Source organism: Dendrobates tinctorius, unplaced genomic scaffold (assembly GCF_039654945.1).
Source record: "Dendrobates tinctorius isolate UK_male_01 unplaced genomic scaffold, ASM3965494v1 ptg000116l, whole genome shotgun sequence".
NCBI classification, from domain to species: Eukaryota; Metazoa; Chordata; class Amphibia; order Anura; family Dendrobatidae; genus Dendrobates; species Dendrobates tinctorius.
Genome location: NW_027361784.1, coordinates 20,546,934 through 20,573,545, shown reverse-complemented (window position 1 = coordinate 20,573,545; position 26,612 = coordinate 20,546,934). Strand labels below are relative to the sequence as shown.

The 26,612-nt window shown below is 43.8% G+C and overlaps 1 protein-coding gene and 1 long non-coding RNA gene across 2 annotated transcripts in view; one reads left to right on the top strand and one right to left on the bottom strand.

The window, feature by feature from the left end:
* Positions 1-26,612, top strand: part of SAMD12 (sterile alpha motif domain containing 12) — a 701,452-nt gene that overhangs the window by 555,334 nt on the left and 119,506 nt on the right. The gene's annotated exons all lie outside the window — the stretch shown is intronic.
* Positions 12,407-26,612, bottom strand: part of LOC141101260 (uncharacterized) — a 35,382-nt gene continuing 21,176 nt past the window's right edge. Inside the window, exon 3 of the long non-coding RNA XR_012234921.1 lies at positions 12,407-12,871. This is a non-coding gene — a long non-coding RNA (uncharacterized lncRNA). The remainder of the gene's footprint in view (positions 12,872-26,612) is intronic.

Here is a 26,612-nt window from a genome sequence, read left to right as displayed (position 1 = left end):
GTGTATAAGGGAGCTGTGGACCTACCATACTGTATATAGTGGAGCTGTGGGCCTACCATACAGTATATAGTGGCGCTGTGGGCCCATTATACTGTGTATAAGGGAGCTGTGGGCCTACCATACTGTATATAGTGGAGCTGTGGGCCCATCATACTGTGTATAAGGGAGCTGTGGGCCTACCATACTGTATATAGTGGAGCTGTGGGCCTACCATACAGTATATAGTGGCGCTGTGGGCCCATTATACTGTGTATAAGGGAGCTGTGGGCCTACCATACTGTATATAGTGGAGCTGTGGGCCCATCATACTGTGTATAAGGGAGCTGTGGGCCTACCATACTGTATATAGTGGAGCTGTGGGCCTACCATACAGTATATAGTGGCGCTGTGGGCCCATTATACTGTGTATAAGGGAGCTGTGGGCCTACCATACTGTATATAGTGGAGCTGTGGGCCCATCATACTGTGTATAAGGGAGCTGTGGCCTACCATACAGTATATAGTGGAGCTGTGGGCCCATCATACTGTGTATAAGGGAGCTGTGGGCCTACCATTCTGTATATAGTGGAGCTGTGAGCCAACAATACTGTATATAGTGGAGCTGTGGGCCTACCATACTGTATATAGTGGAGCTGTGGGCCAACAATACTGTATGTAGTGGAGCTGTGGGCCTACCATACTGTATATAGTGGAGCTGTGGGCCCATCATACTGTGTATAAGGGAGCTGTGGGCCTACCATACTGTATATAGTGGAGCTGTGGGCCTACCATACAGTATATAGTGGCGCTGTGGGCCCATTATACTGTGTATAAGGGAGCTGTGGGCCTACCATACTGTATATAGTGGAGCTGTGGGCCCATCATACTGTGTATAAGGGAGCTGTGGGCCTACCATACTGTATATAGTGGAGCTGTGGGCCTACCATACTGTATATAGTGGAGCTGTGGGCCTACAATACTGTATATAGTGGAGCTGTGGGCCTACAATACTGTATATAGTGGAGCTGTGGGCCTACCATACTGTATGTAGTGGAGCTGTGGGCCTACCATACAGTATATAGTGGAGCTGTGGGCCCATCATACTGTGTATAAGGGAGCTGTGGGCCTACCATACAGTATATAGTGGAGCTGTGGGCCTACAATACTGTATATAGTGGAACTGTGGGCCTACCATACTGTATATAGTGGAGCTGTGGGCCTACAATACTGTATATAGTGGAGCTGTGGGCCCATCATACTGTGTAAAACTGGGGAGGCATTATACTGTGTATAAGGGAGCTGTGGCCACACCATACTGTGTATAGGGGAACTGTGGGGGATTTATACTGTGTATAAGGGAGCAGTTGGCCCATTATACTGTGTACAGGGGAGCTGTGGGGAACATCAAACTGTATTTATGTGAGCTGTGGGCACCCCATACTGTGTAGGGAAGTTGTGAAGGCATTATACTGTGCATAGGGGAGCTGCTTGGTCCATTATACTGTATATAGGGGAGCTCTGGAGGGCATTATACTTTGTATAGTGGAGCTCTGTCAGCATAAGACTGTGTATAGGGGAGCAGTGGGATCATCATTTTGTATAGAGGGGAGCTGTGGGCTCGTTATACTGTGTATAGGGGAGCAGTGGGATCATTATACTGTGTATAGGGGAGCTGTGGGGACATTATATTGTGTATAGGGAAACTGTACATGGGGAGAACTTGGGGGACATTACTAAATGTTAAGTGGGCACTTAAAAATTATTGTTATAGGGGCACTCAGAGTATTGTGACCATCAAAGTTACATATGGGGTATTATTACTTTTTAGGGACAAAATGTGGAGGGCACATGCACAGGGCATTAATATTTTCTAGGAGGGAATTTTACTATCTAGAGAGCATAAAGGAGTAATTATTTCTATGTAAGGGGCACAGTGGTGGCATTATTATGTGGGGCGGTAAGAGGAGCCATTATTGTAACACACAGTAGTTGCTGTAGGACACATATGGCAGCAGCGGCTCAGTATTGGGATATCAGCAGAATGAGTAGTTTGTGCAGGGAGGGGATAGATATGTACGGTGGTGGAAATGTGAGAAGTCAGATGTGTCTTTGTTATATTCTCTGAGTATGACTTGTGACTGGAGAAGTTGTTGGTCTGGGCCAGATGGAAAAGACGAGAAAAGTGAATGACTCCACCAGAAAGAACGTCAGCTGTAAGTTACCATCAATAACTGTGCTGTGATCTCATGTATGGTCTGCAGAACTGGTATCTACCACTACAGTATATGGTCCCTACATAGTAATATCAGTGTTCGTTTTGTGTGTAGATCTATTTTCAATCTCAGGGCGGTCGTCTGGTGATTTTCCCCTATACTCACGATTAAGGGGCGCCACCGTAGCTGTAGTCAGCATTACCTGGTTATGGGCCCACTCAGATTTTTCATCCCCCCCCATAAGCTGAAACCCTAGCTACGCCTCTGCCTGCTGGCATATGGGTTGTGCTGTACATTATCTTTCGTTGTCCCATAATGCCAGAAAGGCCATGTTTATTTTGTTGAACCCTGCACTGGTTTATGCAGTGTTCTAAATAAACCAGTAGAAGATTAACACAAGAAATGCTCCTGTATCTACCTCTGTGAGCAGGCAGGCGAGCCAATCACAATATATGAATAATTTAATAATTAACATTATTAAAAATATATATACTATGTATATATTTATCATAAAACTCTGACTTACCCAATTGGTTATTTTCTGATTCTTAGATGAAAAGTTGCTCTGCGATACCTGTTTCATGAAAGACAAATACCTCTTTAATGTGATCTTTATCCTTACCCTATCCAGCACCTGCGGATACAAAATTTTACCATAATAAAAGAGCCGTGCCATTAGATCATATGCCGCCATTAGCAAATAATTGAATTTCCGCCTTCTGGACGATAACCCATTGGTATTTATCACAATTATTCCCACCGTCCTCCCGGGGTTTGACTGCAGCACCGTGTACCATAAGTAGTTAAGGTGTAAGTGAAAATCAACATCAAATAAAAGTGACATTTGAGAAAGAGTTCGGCTCCAGAATACAATTAATGTCATATAACCTTACATGAATAGAGAGTAATTATATCAGCAAGAGCGTTTCTTGCTCAATTACTGACCCTTTTCTGTTACCTCAAATTACTTTTTGATTAGCCTTTAAGCGCAGAATATTAAGTGTTGCTATAAAGTATTTGCTGTCAGATAGAGAATGGAATGGACATCTCCATAAAGACTTTTCAAGGAAAAAGTGCCTTGTATACAATACTACATGCAGAATGTGAACCTGTCAGTTTGATTTTACTATTGAAACTACTAATACGGGTGTATAGGTCCAAGGACAACGATAAAAATGATACCTAGCTTGTAGTAATCCGATGTGTCGTCACTGAGAAATCGAACTTTGAAGCCACATGGAAGTGCATTGAGGAGGTGCCTAAACACATACGGACACGCCTTCAATGCACTTCCAAGCTAATTTGCATATTACTTGAAAGCTTGATTTCTCAGCGATGGAACATCAGATGACTACAAGTCAGGTGCCATTTTTATTGTTGTGCTAGGAACTATACAGCCGTAACACTTGTATCAGTATACAAAAAAACTGAGTGTAAACCAAAAAAATAAATTTTGATAAAAAAATCAATATTTTATTCAAGTAGACAATACATCACACAAAATTTTTATAAATACAATCACAAAATAAAGTTCAAATCAGGGAAAGGACAAACAAACAGATATGTAACACGGGCCTTAGAAAAACATCAAGAGGTGGGAAGGTGGTTAAAGTAGCATATCTATCATAGCTACAATATCCATGCAGCCTAAATTGCAAGTGCCTCAATGTAAACTATGAAAATTGTCCTTACAAATTAACCAAATCGTACATGGGATCTCCCAAAAGACCCCTAATAGCTGCCTACACAGATCAATGATAAGTATCAAAGAAAGTGTCAACAAAAATAACAATAGCCACTCTTACCCATAGTCCCTCACTAAGGATTCCAGAACACGCAGCCCCAAAGGCCCCCTGAGGAAGCCAACGGGCCACAGAGCCCAAACTGCCTGCACGGCCTATAGAGCCCGGAATGATAGCAGTGACCATGCAAAGTTTGTTAACGGAGAAGCCCAGCTATCTGCAGCACCAGGCCCGAACAGCAGCGAGCTAGAACAGCAGCCGGCCACAGCAGTCTTAGAACAGAGGCTTAAGACAGAAACAGTGGCAATACGGGGACGAAGGTGGCTCCATAATGTGGCAACTTATTGCATGGGCTGATGCCCTCAGTTCCAGGGTGAAAGAGCTGAGGGAACTCCCAGATGCAGTGAGTTTGGACCGGGAGGACACTGTGTAAGAAGGGCAGGTCGCTCACCATGTGGCAGCTGACTTCGAACGCTGAAACCCTCATTTCTGGGGTGAAACAGACTAGGGAGTTTCTAACCATAGCAGAGCTGAACAGGGAGGGTGTAAGAAGATGAGCCGGGACAGAGTCAGCAGTTTCCGATGCCCTTTGGGGCAAGAACTATTGGCACTGTCACCACTGTTGCTGGGGGAAGGTTCTCCTGGCAGGGGAGTACCTTTACGCTGGACAGCAGGGGGCGTAGGGTATATAAAAAGGACTGAGCGTGGGAACGGGAGAGATTTGGCAGGAATGCGACAGGAGAAGAAGGAGAAGGTTGACTTCCTCCCCACTGCCCCGACTGCTAACTCCACGTCTTTCATCCCCCAGTGTTCTGACTCCACCATTGACTGTGACACTACCGAGTTATCTTCTGACCCTTCCTTTTTGGATGGCTCCTTCCCGCCCGCAGTTGCGGATAAGCTGACTTGCTTCGTTCTTAGAGACTACTCCAGAGGACCGCCCGCTGTCGCGGTCTGCAAGTGTGCTCACAGTTCATGTTCAGTGCCATTCCAGAGGAATCCACACAAAGGACTGTTTCTACATTCCGGCGCCCTCAAGCCAAGTGAGACCGGATACATCGGCACCGTTGGGAGACGGTGCTTTTCGTTCCTCCGTAACAGAGCCAGAGACATTGTCCATGATTTGCGACGCCGTCGAGAGATATTCCAGCCTTTCCCCTACAAGAACTGCAAGCGATAAGTTACCCATTTTTGTATACCTTTTTCTCAAGCATTGTGTGTTTGTGTGTAATTCTCGTCGTTGCCGTTACTGATCCTATCTCCCTGCGTGGAGTATTCCTTGTCTAATAACCTGTTCAGTAAACCCTGTGAAACCCCTTCTCTGCCTCCGGCTCTTCACTGTATCCAGCGAATCTCTCCCTTTTACAAGGATGCTGAGGAACCGTTCGATACGGTCCGACCCGGGTACGTGCTGGATGACAAAGAAAGGAGTACAGGGAAAGAGGAAGAAATGTGCATTGTGGAACCTGCTGTAAATGCTGTGATGAAAATGGATGTGCTGCGTAAGGAAAACAGTAAAGTTGTCCATATAAAAGTTATAATGGACTGTGTCTGTTTGTGCTGAATCGTCTAGAGGGAGCCTTCAGCCATGCAGAGGAGACCCTGAAGGTGCAGAAAATGGAGCCGCGGGTATGCAGAGTAATGTTTACTATTTTCCTGTAATGGTAGGCCAGGGCATAAATACACCGGTGTCCTCGGTCATGACTACGGCCCTGGCCTACCCTTACACACACAGACATGGAGGGGGAGTTTAGTGGAAGAGACGGAGAAATGTTTGGTACATTGGCAACTAAAAAACTGTACACCGGCTTCACTGGGTGTCCTGCCTTTTTTGTACAGATAGATAATAGATGGACAGATAGATAGAAAAAAATGAGTAGAGAGCAGCACCTGAACAATGGCAATAGTTGGGTGCAAGGCTTCACTGGTACATACCAGTCCTTATATTAGAAAAATCAAAGAAGCAGCACACCATCTTAGTGCAAAAAAAAGCTATTTTAATAGCCCATTTGTGTGCGAAGTTTTGGCTTTGTGTGTGAGCCTTTTTAAAGCACTGTTCTAAAAAGACTCACACACACAGAGCCGAAACATCACGCACAAATGGGCTATTAAAATAGCTTTTTTTGCACTAGTATGATGGTGTGTTGCTTCTTTGATTTTTTAGATAGATAGATGATACATAGATAGATGATAGATTGATAATAGATAAATAGATGATAGATAATAGATAAATAGACAGATGATTCATAGATAATAGACAGATTATAGATATGAGGTAGGTATACTGTATAATAGATGATAGATAGATAGATAGAGGAGGTTGACATGCTGGTTATCGCCCAGTGTTTGCTCTCTCTACGATGATTGGTGCTTAGTATTACTTTCACCCCAGTTACAGCACAGGTAACACCCTGTATATTATATGTATTGTGCCCAGTGACACATTTAGCTCTGCTACAATGGTAAGAATACATTTCTAATGCCAGCAGGTGTCTTTTTTTCTCTCTTGGTCGTGAAATATGGTCCCTTTCCAGCGGGTCTGCAGACACTTAATCCGGGAACACAATGGCTCATGCCACACACAAATGGCCGAGCTTTAAAGTTCATCACTCCTCGGAGAAGACAATACACTCTTAGTGAACCCTGCTGTTCTCGTGGCTAATACTTTATATCCGGGAGACGGCCGCTGCTAAGGAACCATGGCCGGTAATCTGCGTCCCCCAGTCGCAGGCTTCAGGTTTAATGCTACAATCCTTGATTTCTATAGTAAAGTATACGAATAGCCGAGGAGAAAAGAGAGAAAAAAAAGGGCAGATTTCATTTAGTGCTCAACAGTTTAATCTTTCGTCTTCTCTGTTTCAGGAGGTCGCTCTTCTTTATTAGGGTAATCAGTGATTGAATACCAGCTGAGACAGTGATCAAATCAGAAAGACTTCCGCACAGTACGGAAGCAAGATGTCCGCCGCACGGCACAATCACACTTATTAGGCTCTGGTCGTTCTCTAGTATTGAGTCGTTTGCATTGTTATCCGTATGATTGTGATTAATCTAGAAATCAGATACTTATACCGCTGGCTGCATATTGATTTATGGAGCTGCGCAATCAGATATGGCAGCTAATGAGGAGGAAAGAATTTCTATAGACTGTATACCATGGTTGGGACGTGACCGGTTTCTACAAGGGACTGGAAACTGGAGAAAAGTGGAGGGGACCATTTGTGAGCTGCACTAAAGTTTTAGACTTTTCCCACTCCCCAGCGTATTTTAGCGGGCTAATCCCAACATCATTGATTACTCAAGATGCCGCAACGACACCGGAAGTCAATGGAATAGCTGTGGGCAAATCAACAATGAAGTCAAGTCACTGGACAAGGTCTTCAAATCAAGGAACATTTCACTGGTGATGAAGACATACTTTGGTCTTTTCTGTGGCAACATATGGATGTGAAACCTGGACGATAAATAAACAAGACAGAAGAAGAATCAACACCTTTGAAATGTGATGCTGGTGAAATATGTTATCAGTACCATGGATGGCAAGAAGGAGCAACCAATCTATTTTGGAACAAATCAAGCCAGACATGTCACTCAAAGCAAGGACCACCAAGCTACGACTTGGCTACTTTAGGCACATCATACAAAGAGAGCAATCACTGGAGAAGGACATCATGGTCGGAAGAATAGAAGGCACAAGGCGAAGAGGAAGACCAGCAACCTGATGGCTTGATACTATCGAGATAATGGTGGAGAAGACCCAGGTGGACCTATCTAGGCTTGAGCAAGATCGATTTTCCCGCAGAACGTTCATCCAACAAGTTGCCATAGTTTGAGATAGAGCAGCAAGCTGTTAAAAAAAATGTCTCAACATTGAAAGTTATTACCTATCCACAGGACAGCTGGTACTATCACTGATCCCATGCAAGGGCTACATAAGTGATCCGTTGTAATGAAGCCGTTCAAGCTCTATAGGACATTTTCTTCTTCTACAGAATTAATGCGCATGTGTCACCACTAAATCATTCCTAATAGGGCATTTTAAACTTATGTGCTTTTTTATGGATAAGGGTCTAATATGTTAAATTCCCGCCGATCCAGAAAATAGTGGACGGAAATGCCCCTGCCAGGATGAAGCTGTGGCCACACATGCATATTCATTCTCTAGAAGACTGCCAGAGAAAACTTGACTTTCTCCAGTAGTCCTATAGAGAATGAACAGATTGGATGGCACGCACGTGCAACCGCTACTCCATTTCCAAAGGGCATTTAAAAGCCCTGTTCTCAGGATTGGTGGGGATCCCAGCAACCAGAAATATAGGTGATAACTTTCGCTTTTGATAATAACCTTTAAGATCAGAAACCCTTAACCTCAAGACCTCCAAGATTGCAAGCTTTATTTTTTTAAATATGACACATCAGAGGTGTAGCTAACAGTTCAGCTCAGAGGGAGGCGAAACATGAGTGGGCCCCTAACCAGGTAACCCTGATTACAACTACGGTGGAACAGTCTAATAGTGGATAAAAGAGAACTGTAGCAGATGGCCATGATCTCTATACAAAGACCAACACTGATATCACCGGCATATGGTGACCATATAGTGGTAGATACCAACCCAACCCTGTAGATACCAACCCTTACAGCAAAGTTACAGCTGATGTTCTTTCTGATGGAGTCATTCATGTTTCCCGTCTTTTCCATCTGGCCCAGACCTCCATGACAACTTCTCCAGCCAGGACTCGTCTGCAGATCTTACAACAAATACACATTTCACATCCACATTTCCAGCACTGTCCCCATCTATTCCCAACCTGTGCAAATTCCTTATCCTGCTAATACCCCAATACTGTGTCCCTTTTACTGCACCTACTGTGGGGTACAAAAGCAGAGCTCCTCTTATTTATCCACATAGTAATGACACAACTGTGCTCCTTACAAAGTAATATGCCTCCTTTATGCCCTCCAGATGGTAACATTTCCGCTTAAAAAATAATAAGTTGGTAATCCAAAGGCAAAGTAATTTTCTTCTAAATCCCTATCTATTTAGTTCCATAATCTAAGCTATTGTCTAATATACTTGCAATAAAAATTCTCTACCACGCCCTAACTGCACTATATAGCTGCTATTCTATTGTTTACACGCCGATATAGTTAAGGGTAGCAGTAGCTCCGGGTAGGCCCCTCAGAGCGCTGGCCTGGGGCGACCGCACCCTCTGGCCCCTCTGCCTCCCCCTCCTCATAGTAATGCTACTGTGACACACATTATAGGGAAACGTGACCCCGACTAAGTATTGCGAGGCTCACCATTGTACAAGACCAAAAAAAACAGTATATGGAACCGCCAACAGCTGCCCATCACGAGGCTTACAAGCCATTGGTGGGGAGCACTGTTATAGACAAATTGCCATTGGAAATACTTGCAGAAATGAATAGCAATTATTTAAAGGGGTCACAGAGACCACACAATTCACACCTTGCTTGCAATTCTCCACCACTTGACAATAATTTGCCTCTTTCATTCCTGTCGCTGGTCTTTAGAGCAGTGTCACTCCGTCTGGCACTGTCTACAAGTCTCAACTTTTAGTCTATATATCACAATTTCCTGAACCGTCCAGTGTTCTTCTGTCACCACTCTGTGGTTTTCAAGGGTTGGGTCATAAAGGCCATTAGTTTACATGTGTTCCTCTCCCGATAACACCTTGTAGTTATGTCTGCCATGAAACATTCAGACCAAGTTCTTCCTCCACACACAATCTGACAGCAAGGCAGCCACTCACTGGATCAACATGTTAGATTATAGGTTGAACTTCATGGTCTTCTTTCAACCTTAAAACTATGAAAGTAGACCCTGTTGTCACCCACTGCCAAAGAACCGAGCTTACTGGAGGGGCATGGCTATGCGGCTACCTGCTTTTCACTAGAGCCCCTGATGGTGGAGTAAGGTCTGAGCTACAGGTAGCCACCAGGTACCAATCAAGGGCAGTCCCTGGTACAGCAGCAGCTGACTCCAAGGGTCAGGATTGCAGACATGGACTAGGTGTCACTAGCAGGACAGGATTCAGAATCATGGGTACAATGGATATCAGAGCAGGTTCAGACAGAACAGTATTAGGTTGAAACAGAACAGGATATTCAGATGGGACGGATTCAGGGTTTAGACGAGACAGGTTATGGAACACCGGCAGATGATGAAGGTGCGGATTCAGAAAGGACAGGTTCAGGACTCATGAACAGAATCTGGCAGGACAGGCTAAACAACTGGTTCAGGGACTCTGGGTTACACCTGTCTCCAACTATGACTATTTAGGCAGGGTAGATGGCAATCCACAAGAAATTCTTGCCAACCCATCTCCTACACGCTACAACTCTATCAGCCCCAGATCACTACTGGCCATTGGTTGCTGCCCATTCCGTGAGGAGAGCCAATCCGTCTTCCTGTCCAAGGTCATTGCTTGGTTCAACAAGCAACCTTTTCCTCTAAATCCTAATAAGCCACATAGTCACCACCTTTGACTCATGGTACATCACTCAAGAAACTTTAGATAGGCCTATTTCTTGATCAGACCATCAATATCAAGTGCCTTACTCGGTACACCACATACTCCTCTCACTGGTGCCAAATCTCTTGATTTTATGGGCTTTTATTACTGCCTTGTACTAAGGTGATGATGCATATTGATGTCGCCACACTCCGTCCCTCCAAAACTCTTCTTAGGCTTAAAGGCCCCGTTACACATAACGATGTCCCAGCGATCCCACCAACGATCCGACATGGATGGGATCGCTAGGACCTCGTTAGGCTGAGTGCTGGTGAGCTGTCACATAGACAGCCCCTCCAGCGATCAGGACCAGCGAGCAAGCTGGTTTCCAACGTAAACAGCGGGTATCTAAGCCGCACGGCTCTTGGATACCCGCTGTTTACCCTGGAAACCAATGTGCGCTGGTATCTAGGGTAAACAGCGGGTATCCAAGAGCCGCGCGGCTCTTAGTTACCCGATGTTTACGTTGGATACCAGCGTCGCTGATCGCTGGTGTCTCGCTGCCACACGCAGCGATGCGCGCTGGCCAGCGGGAGACCAACGATCAAAAAATGGCCCAGGACGATCAAGCGTGATTAGCGATACCCGGCAGGGGGGCCGGTCGCTGATCCCCGTCACTCACAGCGATCTCGCTGAAGAGATCGCTGATGCGTCACAAAATCAGTGATCTCGCTAGCGATCTCTCTGTGTGTGACGGGGCCCTAAGTGGTACCTCCCCTTGTTATACATGGGCCTTCACAACATAGGGACACATTGTTTTGCATAGGAGCTGTATACACCAAATATGTATAATTAAGACTGTATGTAAAGTAATTTCACTTTTTTATCTATCAGCAAGAATCCATATAGGAATGTGATGCCTACACTCTGACATTACCATTATTATGCCAGCCTGGCACCGGAGCTGGTGGAACATGAGCTGGAAGAGTATAATTTGGACCACATTCGATCACCAGGTTATCTGTTTTAACCATTTCATTAGATTGCAGGCATTTAGGAGTCCGCCAGACACAACCCTGCAAAGAACTGACAAGATATGAGTCCATAATTGCGTAATTACTTGCTACTTATGAAGCATTTGCGAATTCCAGAAGTCGGTGTGTTTACGCAGGCTTTTCTCTGCGGGCTCCTGGAAAATTACTATCTCTATAGCTTTAAAACAGTGGGAATTCTCAATAAATAGAAATAGATCTTAGGCAGAGCTGCAATTAAATGCAATTTTTTTTGTATTTTCCAACTCTGGAAACCTTGGTGTCCATATCGAAAAAAAATGAAAGTGGGCAAAGTCAGTAAGCACCTTTATTAGGATTTAGCTTTCGACAGGGTATTAATAGCTTGTAATTGCTAAAATTGTCGGACTACGGTGTATAATCATTAAAATTTGTATTGAATTATGGTGATTAATAGTCACGGCGCAGATCATTCACTCAAAGGTGAAAACCTCACAGGGGAATGTGTCATCAGTAAATTACCTATTGTTTAAATCAAGTTTTTATCTTAAATGTTTTATTTTTATGTTTATATTTATATATTGGACATAGTGGCCGGTGTGAAAATTGCATGTTTAATAAAGATAGTGATATAACAAATAAATATACATTTAATGGGGTTTTTTCCCCTAAAAAAATGGACAATTCCTTTAAGTAGTCACAATAAATATTACATATATATATATATATATATATATATATATATACAGTATATATATATATATATATATATATATAGTGTATATGGGATTGCCTTTACAATCTACAGAGGCCTGTTATATGATATTGGAAACAATTGAAAAGAAAAATGAAAAAAAAGTTTATAGCATTGAACAGTATAGGAAAAGGCAAATGAAATGCTCAATAAACACAATCAAGCTGTATAATAAGAATATAATAGGGGCACAATGGAGAACATCTATTGTATTCATGAAGAGACACTGTACATTGGATTCATCCGGCGGCCGCCTGTGTCGCCTCTGAATCATGTCGTGTGGGCAGCAGACACGGGAAGCCATCATTCTGTATCATGTCATAACAGCGCAGGAGGATGTTTTGATAGTGATTATTGCGCTGACTTGCTGGCTTTCAATGTGAATAGTGAATTGGGGGGCTGCTGTGTTTTTTTTGTGGCTTTGGTTCCCAGAGTGCATTGAGGATGTCTATGGTTCATTGGGTTAACACAAACAGTTATGAATAGCTAAGAACAATTCACTTAAAACTTAACATCAGACATTCGGGTATGTGGCGGTATTTTATTCCATAGCAGATAGATTTTGTTAATCCATATTGCAGGATTTTCTTCTTGTATTTTCTGGCTACCGTTTTTTAAAAAAAAATTCTCAAGTTTTCCAAGCCTCCAAAACTGCCACCATTACCATTTTGAGCCCTTATCTTGCACATCAATCTTGCCCTGGAAAATAAATAAAATTATCAATATTTGCAAATTACGTCAGACTACTCTAGAAGGGCGTCCCTTACATCCAGTCCCAGACACCTTTAGGATGCCCCTTACCATGCCTCCAACTGAATCCCTCCCTGGGCATGTGCAATGTGCCAATAAATTCATGGACGGTGTTCTTGGCTTCAGTGAGTATGTGCAATATTTCAAGGCTTCCTAAATTACTTGGCAAGTGAATAGGATGTCAACGACACCAGGGGGGCATGATATACATGGCTGATACTGGACTATTCGGGGTGAAAAGAAACCCTGTTGAAATAGTCTGAGATATGTCGTGTATGAATAAGGGTGTGGACTATATTACCCTGATCCTGTCCCTGAAGGCAACAATCACGTAACATGTATATAATGTCATGCGCATATATATATATATATATTATATATATATATATATATATATATATACATACACACACTAGCTGAGGAGCCCGGCGCTGCCCGGGCATAGTAGGTAACTGTAGTTAGTTATAGCAAATTATAATTATCCTCCATCCCATAGGCCCGTGCCCATATACCCATCATACATATCCACGATCCCATAGGCCCGTGCCCATATACTCATCATACATATCCTCCATCCCATAGTCGAGTGCCCATATACCCATCATACATATTCTCCATCCCATAGTCCCATGCCCATATGCCCATCATACATATCCTCCTTCCCATAGTCCCATGTCCATATGCCCATCACACATATTCTCCATCCCATAGTCCCATGCCCATATACCATCATATATATCCTCCATCCCATAGTCCCATGCCCATATAGCCACCACACATCCTTCATCTCATAGTCCCATGCCCATATACCCATCATACATATCCTCCCTCCCATAGTCCTGTGCCCATATAAGCAAACATATCCGCCATCCCATAGTCCCGTGCCCATATACCCGTCAAACGTATCCTCCATCCCATAGTCCAGTGCCCATATACCCATCACACATCCTCCATCTCATAGTCCCGTGCCCATATACCCATTATACATATCCTCCATCCCATAGTCCAGTGCCCATATACCCATCACACATCCTCCATCCCATAGTCAACCATTATGACATCATAATGAGGGGCGGGGCTTGATACACACACTTTTTCCCCATTATGTAGATAAGGGCAAAATTGTTTGGTGAATTGGAACGCACGGGGTTAAAATTTCGCCTCACAACATAGCCTAGGACACTCTTGGGGTCCAGACATGTGACTGTGCCAAATTTTGTGGCTGTAGCTGCGACGGTGTGGATGCCAATCCCGAACATACACACATACATACACACACACACCCACACACACATACATACATACATACATACATACACACACTTGAGTTTTATATATCAGATATACTAGCTGAAGAGCCCGGCATTGCCCGGGCATAGTAACGAACTGTGGTTAGTTATAACAAATTATAATGATTATATTGCACATCATATATTCAACACTACAGATTTGCAACACAAATTAATTAAACGATTACCCAAGTATTGATAGTATTTTATTTTCAACTCATTCAAGATTTTTGGTTTTTCCTTTCGGTGCAAAGATGAACAGATTTTTGGCAGTTCCAACTCTTGAACAGACCACGTTAAGTTGACCATGAGAAAAGCATGGAGATTGCAAATCGATCCCTACTACTTTCAAGGACTGTCCCTGAAGCATTGTTAATGGACATTGCAAATGCCAGTCTAACTGGAAACTGGAGGCGTTTAAAATAAAAAAACAAATCAGATGGAATGAGTGGAATTCTTGGAATGAAAATGTCCTCTCCTTTGGCACATCCTGTTTCTGAGCTGTGTATCTAACCCTATCCTGTGTGATACTTTCTGCTGAACTGTGTATCTAATCCTATCGTGTGTTACTGACTGCTCAGCCGTGTATCTACTGTAATCCTGTCCTGTGTGATACTGACTACTGAGCAGTGTATCTATCTCATGCCTTACATCATCATGGCATCCGGCATCGATATGCATTCCTCCTGATGAACCGTGCAAACGGGGAAACGCGTCGGGGTGGCCTGAGCATACGCTAAGTTCCAACTATCTGCATCATTGTATATTGCTCTATTTTTAAGGCCTTATGTCCCTATGATTGAGGGGCTACCTATTGGCATTACCATATATGAATAAGTCTTATCAATGAGGGAGATTATTGCTCCTAGGTTATGAATATGCCGCTATGTGTGTAACACATTTTTGAGGTGGCCTAAAGATATGCTAAATTTCAATCATTTGCATCATTATGTATTGCTCTATTTCAAAGGCCTTATGTCCCTATGATTGGGGGCTCTTACATTGGTATTATCATATATGAATAAGTCCTTTATCTATGGGGGAAAATTGTTGTTCCTAGGATGTGAATATGCCGCCGTGTGTTTAATATTTTTTCTGGATTTTGATCATTGTGGCAATTATGGGCCTTAATGTTGTTTGGCCTTTTTTGTTGCCTGCTAATTCTGGGTTAGAACCTACTAAATGAAATGTCTTATATTGTGTAAGGACCTATTCCTTTCATTTCTTTTCTTTGCTATATTATTTTCCCCCCTATATTGATAGGGTGATATTAGGGGAGAGAGGGACTGTCCACGGTGAGTGGGGGCGCCAAAAAATCGTCTCTTAGGGTGCCAACCTCCACGGCAAGGAAGGAGTCAGTGAGGCATATTGCAGGGTTATTGCAGGTAATATTGTGTGTCAATATTGTGGGTTATATAGGTTTTTTTATTATCCTACACACTGGGATAGGTGCTTTTTACTATAATAAGGAATTAAATTGTTTTTAAGGGAAATATATGTTCACCACGTGTATCTAACCCTATCCTGTGTGATACTGACTGCTGAGCCGTGTACCTAATCCTATCATTTGTGTTACTGACTGCTCAGCCATGTATCTAATCCTATCCTGTGTGATACTGACTGCAGAGCCATGTATCTAATCCTATCCTGTGTGATACTGACTGCTGAGCTGTGTATCTAATCCTCTCCTGTGTGATACTGACTGCTGAACCGTGTATCTAATCCTGTCCTGTGTGATACTGTGTGCTGAGCTGTGTATCTAATCCTATCCTGTGTGATACTGACTGCTGAGCTGTGTATCTAATCCTCTCCTGTGTGATACTGACTGCTGAGCCGTGTATCTAATCCTGTCCTGTGTGATACTGTCTGCTGAGCCGTGTATCTAATCCTATCCTGTGTGATACTGTCTGCTGAGCTGTGTATCTAATTCTATCCTGTGTGATACTGACTGCTGAGCCGTGTATCTAATCCTATCCTGTGTGATACTGTCTGCTGAGCTGTGTATCTAATTCTATCCTGTGTGATACTGACTGCTGAGCTGTGTATCTATTCCTATTCTGTGTGATACTGACTGCTGAGCTGTGTATCTAATCCTATCCTGTGTGATACTGACTGCTTAGCCATGTATCTAATCCTCTCCTGTGTGATACTGACTGCTGAGCAGTGTATCTAATCCTATCCTGTGTGATACTGACTGCTGAGCCGTGTACCTAATCCTATCATGTGTGCTACTGACTGCTTAGCCGTGTATCTAATCCTCTCCTGTGTGATACTGACTGCTGAGCCGTGTATCTAATCCTATCCTGTGTGATACTCACTGCTGAGCCGTGTATCTAATCCTCTCCTGTGTGATACTGACTGCTGAGCAGTGTATCTAATCCTATCCTGTGTGATACTGACTGCTGAGCCGTGTACCTAATCCTATCATGTGTGCTACTAACTGCTCAGCCGTGTATCTAATCCTCTCCTGTGTGATACTGACTGCTGAGCTGTGTATCTAATCCTATCCTGTGTGATACTGACTGCTGAGCCGTGTATCTAATCCTCTCCTGTGTGATACTGACTGCTGAGTTGTGTATCTAATCCTATCCTGTGCGATACTGACTGCTGAGCCATGTATCTAATCCTATCCTGTGCGATACTGACTGCTGAGCTGTGTATCTAATCCTCTCCTGTGTGATACTGACTGCTGAGCCATGTATCTAATCCTATCCTGTGTGATACTGGGCTCCCCCTGCAGTCTGTGTCAGAGGGTGGTCTGTGTTGGCACTGTAATAAATTGTGTTATTTCCAGCTTTACAGAAGGACGATAACACCATAGAAATGATAAGAATAATAGGCCTCAGTTACCACAGTCTACAAAGAAAACTGTTGCTGATAGCGACCAATCACAGCTCATTTTTCATCTTTTAAACAGCTCTGGGACAGCGTGGCGAGTTTTGAGTGGCGACTTTTGTGTTTCGACTTTTATATGGCGAGGTTGGTGTATGTGTGGTGAAATGTGTGCTGAGGGTGGTATATGTGTTGAAGCACGTGGTAGTGTGTGGCGCATTTTGTGTGTGTGTTCATATCCCCATGTGTGGTGAGTATCCCATATCAGGGCCCCACCTTGGCAACTGTATGGTATATACTCTTTGGCGCCATCGCTCTCATTCTTTACGTCCCCCTTGTTCACATCTGGCAGCTGTCAATTTGCCTCCAACACTTTTCCCCCATTATGTAGATAGGGGCAAAATTGTTTGGTGAATTGGAACGCGTGGGGTTAAAATTTCACCTCACAACATAGCCTATGACGCTCTCGGGGTCCAGAAGTGTGACTGTGCAAAATTTTGCGGCTGTAGCTACGACGGAGCAGATGCCAATGCATACACACACATTCAGCTTTATATATTAGATATACGGTATATATATATATATATATATATATATATATATATATATAAATATATATATGATACAGTTAATGTTTGGGGCTAGCCCACAGTGGGAGGGGTAGACTGCGAGTGAAAAGCAGGCCCTTAATTGTAGTGACTGCGACAGGGAAGTACAGTTACATGGTCAAGTTCAAGTGCAGTGGGCTGATAGGGCCAGCATGTACCTGACATTCAAGGCATTGGGAGGCTGTACTAGAATCTCGTGCTAACATTCTGGCAACGTCAGGAGCTCAAGGCTAAAGGGCACATTGTGTCCTCTGGCGCACAGGGGAAGATGGATGTGGAACCGTGTGAAGGGAGGGTGGTGGACCCAGTGTGCACCCCACACCTGACAGCACACTGGGACTGGGACATGGTTTTCCTGGACAGCAGCTCAGTCATGATGGCCGCTCTCGGCCACGTTACATATGTTGAGGACGAAAACAAATTGTGCGAGAAGCAGCTCTTATTTTTGTTAAGGGAGGGAGAGAGTGTTGAAGATAGCGACGGTTGAAGTGATTGACTGTGTTACACTTTGTGTAGGACGTAAACTCAATTATTTATAAAGCTAAAGTATAATAATAATAACTTTATTTCTATAACAGCAGCTTATTCCGCAGCACTTTACAATGCAGATGGGGCATGTACAAACAATATCAGACGGTACCGAGTAACCCATAATTCATGAGATACCACGAAGGAGTGAGGGTCCTGCTCGCAACCTTACAATCTATGAGTAAATTGTGGTAAATGCACCAGGGTAAGATCAAGAGCTGGTAGTGTACAGTACAGCCATCAATATAATATACAGGGTATCCAAATAACGCTGCAGGAGTCGGTCATGAGTCAGCAGCTGTATAAGTATAGTGCATGGAGGATGTGGAAAAAGATGATTGGAGGGACCAGATTCTGAGGAAAAGTTTTGAAGAAAGAACAAGGGAGAGTTATGTTAGTGAGATGAGGGGATGGGCCATTTTGGTTTCGTTTTTGTATGTTTTTTGGTGCGCCTGTAAAAGGGGTGTAATACTCTGACAAGATGGTTAACAGCTGGAATTCTCGGTTTTCCCATACACTTACATTGGGCTCGTTGCTCGGGTCGAGCACCCGAATATTCCAATTTGCTTGACCCGAGCATTTTAGTGATCACTCATCACTAATTGTGAGGTGATAAGGGTGGTGGTGGAGGACGCTTGTTTGGCAAGCTGAAGGCAGTTCTACGTTTTGAGCTTAAACTTATAATGAATGAAGTCTTCAGCCGACAGAGATTTTCTCCACAAATGTTCGGCACACCTCGAGTACATACAGAAAATGTGTTTGCTGTGAGTGTCGGGGTGCGGCTTCATCAAGAGCACTTTGCAGTGTCTTCCGATGTATTGAAGCTACGTCAGGACTTGAGACGGAAGAGATTGGAGATAGAGATGAACGGACTGATTTGCTGGACTTGGGTCCAGTGTCCAGGTCAGACAGGAGTCCTGCAGATCTCTTACCTCCTGGTATTTGATTTGTCAGGAACAGCACAACGTCATGTGTGCAAATCGATCTGCTCATCTCTAGTTGAGACTAATGGTGATGGCAAATTCTTAATAAGTTACTGGGTATTGTTGGCACATTGATTCCTGTATGTGTAGTAGAGAGGGATGACCTGATTCAGGTTACAACTATTGACAGGGAAGGAAAGAAGGTAGTGGAAAGCGAGTCAGAGAGGAGAGTTAGTAAAACTACACACTTAGCAAAGTCAGAAGAAGACCAGATCCAGTGTATTCCCGTATTCATGTGTAGGAAAGTTAGCTATGAAAGGCTGAGAGAGGAGGTTAGAGATAGAAAATGAGTGGCAGATGGGGAGAGTGGGTGTGACAACTCCTGGAGTGGACCCTCTGGGTCGTAATACCAACCCACCCAGGGCGAGCTGACCTCGTGAGGACCACCCCCTATACAGGGAGTGTCAGGGACAGACCCAGGGGGGTAAAGAACCATGACTGCTGGAACCAGGTGGCCGGCTCACAGGAGACACAAGTGAGTGTGCCCAGCAAGGTGCAACAGGGAATGCGCAGAATACAAGAGAGTGCAATGTATGGACACAGGGGCACGTAGGGTATAGGATAGTACAGGGCGTGTGCACGGAAGTACGGAGGGTTCAGGACAGTACAGGGTGTGTATACGGGGGCACGCTGGGTACTGGGTAGTGCAAGGCACGTACACAGGAGCACACTGGGTACGGGAGCGTGTATGGCATGCAGTGACAAGCACTCCCAGGTATGGAGCAAAGCAGAGCGCGTGCAGGACAGCATGCCTGGGTGCAAGGCAAGGCAGAGGGTGTGCTAAGAAGCACGACAGAGCACAGGGCAAGAGCAGAACGTGTGCTAAGGATCACGACAGAGCACAGGGCAAGGGACCTGAATGCAGAGCGCGGCCAAGCCGTGACCAAGCAGGCCTTGCAAGGAAGCACAACAATAATCAGGCACCTCCCATAGGAAGAGGTAGCCTGATATAGGGCATGAGCGCTGGAACTTCCGGGTCAGGTCCTCCAGGACCATAGAGATGGCGTGGCTGCAGTCAGGACAGTGAGGAGAGCGCATGCGCGCCCAACAACACAGTGCAGCCATAGGATCAACTGTGAGAGGTGCGCGTGCACACCCAATGGGATCCCCACAGCAGCCGTGATGCCGGAAGTGGTGACATCAGGCGCAGAGTCCCGGCCCCGGGTGAGAGCGGCATGACAGTGGGTAGTCAATAGGAATATTAAAGTTCCCCATGATGATAATGGAAATGTCACAGGAGCGAAAGTGCAGACGCCAGTCTACATAGTGATGCAGGAAATTGTGGGGTTGGCCTGGAGGGTGATACACTATCACCATTTGCAGGGAAAATGTGTGGAAATGTCTGGTAGTGAGGACATCAGCAGAAGGGCATATAAGTAAAAGAGTACTGGGGGGGAATGACCTGAAAAGCACATTTTGATAAAAGAAGCAGACCAACGCCTCCTCCTTGTCTGTTCTCAGATCTGGAGGGGGTGAGAAAAAGTTGACTACCATATGAGAGAGCAACATCGGGAGTACTGACTGCTGGAAGGAGTTCAAGGAGGGCCTGGGATATGGAACTATGAGAAGGAGAACAGAACAAGTGAGCGGAGGTCTGGGTTATTTTTCAGAACATATTCTGCATTGTACTGAGGGATTTGAGTGTTTTAGGAATGGGAGAAAGTGGGACTGAGACGGACTTCTGAATGCCCTTGTAGCGGCAGTGCTCCAGCCTGGACTCATACTGGTCAGTGGTTATTAACACTATAGAGGGAGTGTATGACTGTAGAATTGAGAGGGATCCTGTGGTCTGTATTTTAGGTTATGTGGAGGAGATTCAGATTCAAAATCAGTTCAAATTGGCGATAGCTAGGTTGTTACACATTGCACGAAAATTAATAGCCAGGCATTGGATAAATGAAGAACCGTCGACGATACAAGAAGTTTTTAGACAATCAGACTTCATTGCAAATATGGAAAAGGGTATTTATGCCAAAATAAAAAATGATAAAAGCATTGTGGACACCGTGGGTGGAGAGACTATGATCCTGAAAGGAGGACGTACTTCTGAGTATTTGTTGCTGATGTTTCTATAAGGGGGGAGGGAGAGGATGCGTTGTAATTGAAAATATGTGATCTTGTAGGACATTGTAATGTGTGGAACCTGTTTCTTGTTTGAATTTCGTTAATATAAATCAATCTGCTTTTTTTGCGCTTCCGCGTCGGTATTTTCCCGCTCGTTTTTGCCGCGAAAACGCGAAAAATAAGCATCCCATGCATTCCTATGGGATTCCGCAATGCTGTGCTAATGCTGCGGTTTTTACCACGGCGGAATTGCTTCGTGGTAAAAAACGCAGCATGCTCATTAATTTTGCGGAATCGCGGCGATCCCGCACCCATAGGAATGCATTGTTCTTCTTACTTTCCGCATGTGGCTGTGCACACCATGCGAAAAGTAAGCAGAACATTTGCGGATGGTTCCCACGGTCCGGAAGAGAGGAGACTGTCCTCCGGGCTCTGGGCACCATATCCCTGTAAAAAATAGAATTTAAAATAAAAAATATTGTTATTCTCACCTTCCGATGTCCCGTGCAGCCTTCCCGCCTCTCTCCACGCTCCTGGTCCCAGTAAGCCTTTGCAAGCGATGACGTCCGTTCTCGCGGGATCGCGAAGTCTCGCTGTCATTCGCACGACGTCATCGCGAATGACCGTGAGACGTCACGATCACGCGAGAACGGACGTAATTGTGGTAATTGTCGCAAAGGATTACTGGGACCGGGAGCGTGGAGAGAGGCGGGAAGGCTGCGCGGGACGTCGGAAGGTGAGAACAACAATATTTTTTTTTTATTATTATTTTTTACATTCTGTCTTTTACTATTGATGACGCATAGGCAGCCTCAATAGTAAAAAGTTGGTCACACTCGTCAAACACTATGTTTGACGAGTGTGACCAACCTGTCAATCAGTTTTCCAAGCGATGCTCCAGATCGCTTGGAAAACGCTAGCAATTCTGCAAGCTAAATATGCTTGCAAAATGCTACTTTTTCCACGGGAAAATCGCGGGAATTTAAAATGCGATTTTCCCGCGGAATGGAATTCCGGAATTCTCGCGGTAATTTCCGCGAGAGTTCCGCAACGTGTGAACCCAGCCGACAAATTCTGTACAAGTTCTACTTTGCATGAATACCATCCATTTGTCCAGATCTAAATATGGCCCTATAGGTAAATTTACAGGGAAGTTTGTGCTTAGATCTAATTTAACATATTAAACAATTAATCAACTGACTTTAAGGTCCCCGCACACATTCATACACATACACATTAAGGCCCCCATAAAATTAATATATACCATGAATTAAAGCTTGCAAAGGAAGAAGGGAGAAGAATGTGAGAAGATACAGATTAGATATTGGAAAAAAGCTTTGCAGGGTCAAAGAGTCAAAAAGTAAAAAAGTATTTGTTGTGTAATGCAGAGTACATAAAACATGTTTGCCGGGTAAAATGTTTCACTCAGAGCTCACTACAGCCCCTTCACCAGCTGAGAGTCAGCCCACCATCAATGCATGTACCATCTCTGATAGCTCCAGATCTGCTCTGTGTTCACCCTCTCTCCTTTTATTTTAAACTAATAGTAATAGGGGGAGCCACAGTGAAGGATTCCTGCCTCTATGTTAACATGGCATACGAAATAGGGGAGTTCTTTAAAGGGGAATGTGTAATTAGAAAATTACCTATTAAGTAAATCAAGATTTTATGTAAAAAAAATTTTTTTTCATTTTTGATGTTTTTAGGTTTAGATTCATACTTTCTATTCTTCACAGAAGACTTTTTAGCTGACTCATAATCGTCACAAACAGGATTACAATGAGAGATAACACCTCTATATACAGTATATAATACAGGAGCCATCATTTACCATAGGTGATGACACAGCTCACCTCCCCCTCCTCCTGCTCAATGACTGATAACACCTCTATATACAATAGATAGCACAGGATCCACCATGCACAATAGATGATGTCATGGCTCACCTCCTCCTCCTGTATAATGACTGATAACACCTCTATATAGAGTTGATAACACAGGATTCACAATTCACAGTAGGTAATGTCACAGCTCACCTCTCCCCCCTCCTATACAATGACAGAAAACACATCAATATAAAGTCAATATGTAGATAACACAGGATCCTCTATTAACAATAGGTGGTGCCACAGCTCACCTCCTCCTGTACAATGATTGATAACACCTCTATATACAGTAGATAAAACATCATTCACCATTCACAATAGGTGATGTCACAGCTCATCTCCTCCTCCTGTACAATAACTGATAACACCTCTTTATATAGTAGATAACTGTCACGACTCGGGTGTCCCAGGACCAGGGGCTTCTTACCTGTCCCTAACACTAGGGGATGCCCTAGCTCGCCCTGCTCCCCGGATTACTTCTGATGGTGAGGATGCTGGGGCCACGTACCTTGCCTTAGCTCCTGAATCTGCCCTCAGTCTGTACCCTTCCCCCACCCAGGGAAGAGGGGAATAGTAGTGTTCCATAGAACGCCAGACTAAAAAAGTAATACAAACAGGGGTAAAGAAAAATACCAAACATACAAATATACTCACGCATGTAACAGAGTAATGCACTGGGGAGTGGAGGATGGGGTTAAACCAAAGTAGGAGAAGGGGAATTATCACACACCCAAAACCTAGCAACAGTCACAGATAAATCCACCTTACACCTTTCTCCAATAATAACCAACAGCAACCTCCAGCCATGCAGCATAAGAATGCTCTGACAATGAGTGCTAGCCAGGGCCCAGATTATATAGGAGATGGGAGTGGCTAACAGTGCACAGCTGAGAGCCTACATGCTCCAAGAACTCCACAAGAAGCCAAGCTGAAATTAAGCAGCAGGCTAAGTGAAGAGAACCAAAATATAACTTAACATTTGAAATTTATTGATACATATTTAAAATAAAGGAAGCAAAACATAACACAGAAATACCACAAAAGAGGGGGACCAAGGAGATCACCTACCCAAAGAAGATAAAATGCCAGTGCATATAGGGATTTCCAAGTCAAGCAAGAATTATTAAATGGTTAATAGTGCAAATACTGTAATGACAACAAGACATTGCTTTTGTGGAGGAGCAAATAAATTTTGCAAGGTCCAAGAAAATATCAGTGTGCCAATGGCATCTTTAAATAGCATTACCCACATGTGGAGTTAGATTAAGAAAAGGTAAGTATAACCAAATACAGAATTACACCTGAAGTAAAAACATTACCTGAACAATGGAACAGTGACAGCATGCACAAAGTAATGGCAGAGAGTGTGGGTGGTCCGGTGGTGCCCCCTTGCCCCGACGCACGTTTCGCCTGCACCTGCCCTGCACCTACTATTGTTACACCCTTGGCACCCTTGGGTCTGAGTTAGTCTATTGTTGCAAATTTTCATGCGCCCAATAAGAAGTAGTAGTTGAATATTTTGCCTAGTGGCCAGTGTGAAAATTGCAAGATTTTTTTTAACACATTGATATTAAGATACTATATTATATTATATATATTAACCCCTTCACGAAATGCGCTGCATATGTATGACACATGTCGGACGTGGGTGTTATATAGCGGGCTTACGCAGCAAGTCCACCCCATACCAGCCCGCGATTGTTAACCTGTTAAATGCCGCTGTTAAACTTCTGCCCATCGGCGCTCCGGTGATGTGATCGCTGGTCACTGATGGGTTTTCATGACAGTCGGGGGTCAGGGGATGATCCCAGTGACTGGCATTACGGAGTTGTTTGAAACTCTGCCTGTGGCCGGGCTTCAGAGGAGACTGTGATTTCTGCTATATGCAGCGATGCTGAGGCATCTCTGCATATAGCACAAGCAATCGGACAATCGCATCTTCAAGCGCTAACAAAATCAGTAAAAAGTAAAAATAAAAGTTTTGAAAAAAATGAAAAAGATCAAATTACACCCCTCACTGACAAGAAAAATATTAAAAGAATAAAAAAAAACACATATTTGGTATCGTCACTTTCAGAAAAGTCCAAAAGTGGTGCTAACAAAAATATCATCTCGGCCCACAAAAAATAAGCCATCACAGAGCTCCATGGGACAAAAGTAAAAAATCTTAAAATCTCAGAAATTGGTAACAAATTTTTTTGCAAACTTCAGATTTTTTTTTTTCATCACTAGAATAATTAAAAAACTGGACATGTTTGGTATCGCCGTAATCGCATCGATGAGGAGAATTGTATTTCAGGGTCATTTTTACTGCAAAATGTACACCGTAAAACAATTCCCAAAAACCAAATGTCAGAATTGTGTTTTTTTTTCACAATTTCACCGTACTCTTTTTCCCGTTTTCGAGCACACTATGTGGTAAAATGAATGGTGTCATTCAAAAGTACAACTCGTCTTGCAAAAATCAAGCCCTCATGTGTCTATGTCGACAGGAAAATAAAGAGTTATGGCTCAAAACGGACAAAACGGAGATTAAAAAACTAAAATGGGCGCGTGGGTGAAAGAGTTAAAAACTACATTTTTAATACAACCTTTATGGGTCATTTTCAGAGAACACTTTCCCTTTAATTTGATATTGCACAGCAAACAGATCAGGAGTGTAAGGTCTCCGCATCGCACATCCCCGGTAATATCAGATAGTAGCGCTGTAATTCAGATCAATATGTATGTCAAGTCAATTATAAAGTTTACCGGCACAAAAATTATGTAGGTTTTCACAGAGAAAATGCGTCAGGAACTAGAAATCATATATTGATTATCCTTCAAGGACTACGAAGTATCAAACACGAATAACTGTCATTTATAACAAGCAAACTTCCCGAGAAGTTAGGACGTAAAAGCTTTACAAAGTCCTCATCCGTGCTCCCCGGGTCCGCAGAGCAATCCACCACATTACAGCTCCTGTAGTTTGTAATGCAATTCCATACAATGATCAAAATCTCTGACAATCATGGGATCAACAACCAGAGGCTAGAGATGGGCTGTTCGACAGCTGCAGCTCAAGCAAGGATTGCCTAACAAACAATCCCTGCAGGTGCTGCAGTTATTGAACAGCCGCGAGACATGCAGTCGCCGAGACATATTTTTCGAGCACGCCAAAGACACTCTGTTAGCACCCGAACATGCTCAGATAATACCTTATCCCAGCACGTTGGCTCATCACTATTTGGCCTCTGTCACACGTCCAAATATTTCTGGTACCGGAAAAAAACGGCACCAGAGATATCCGTGTCCGTGTGTACACGTGGCACATCCGTGTGGCACACATGGGGCACACGTGTGCAGCCCACGTGCCGCATCAGTACCACACGGACGGCCGCAGGGGGAAGTAGCGCTACAGTAAGCGCTGTTCCCCTGCATGTGGTGCTGAACTTGGCTGTCATTCTTCTCTGCTCTGCTGGCAACAGCTTGAGCAGGGAAAAATTAGTGAAAACAAACCG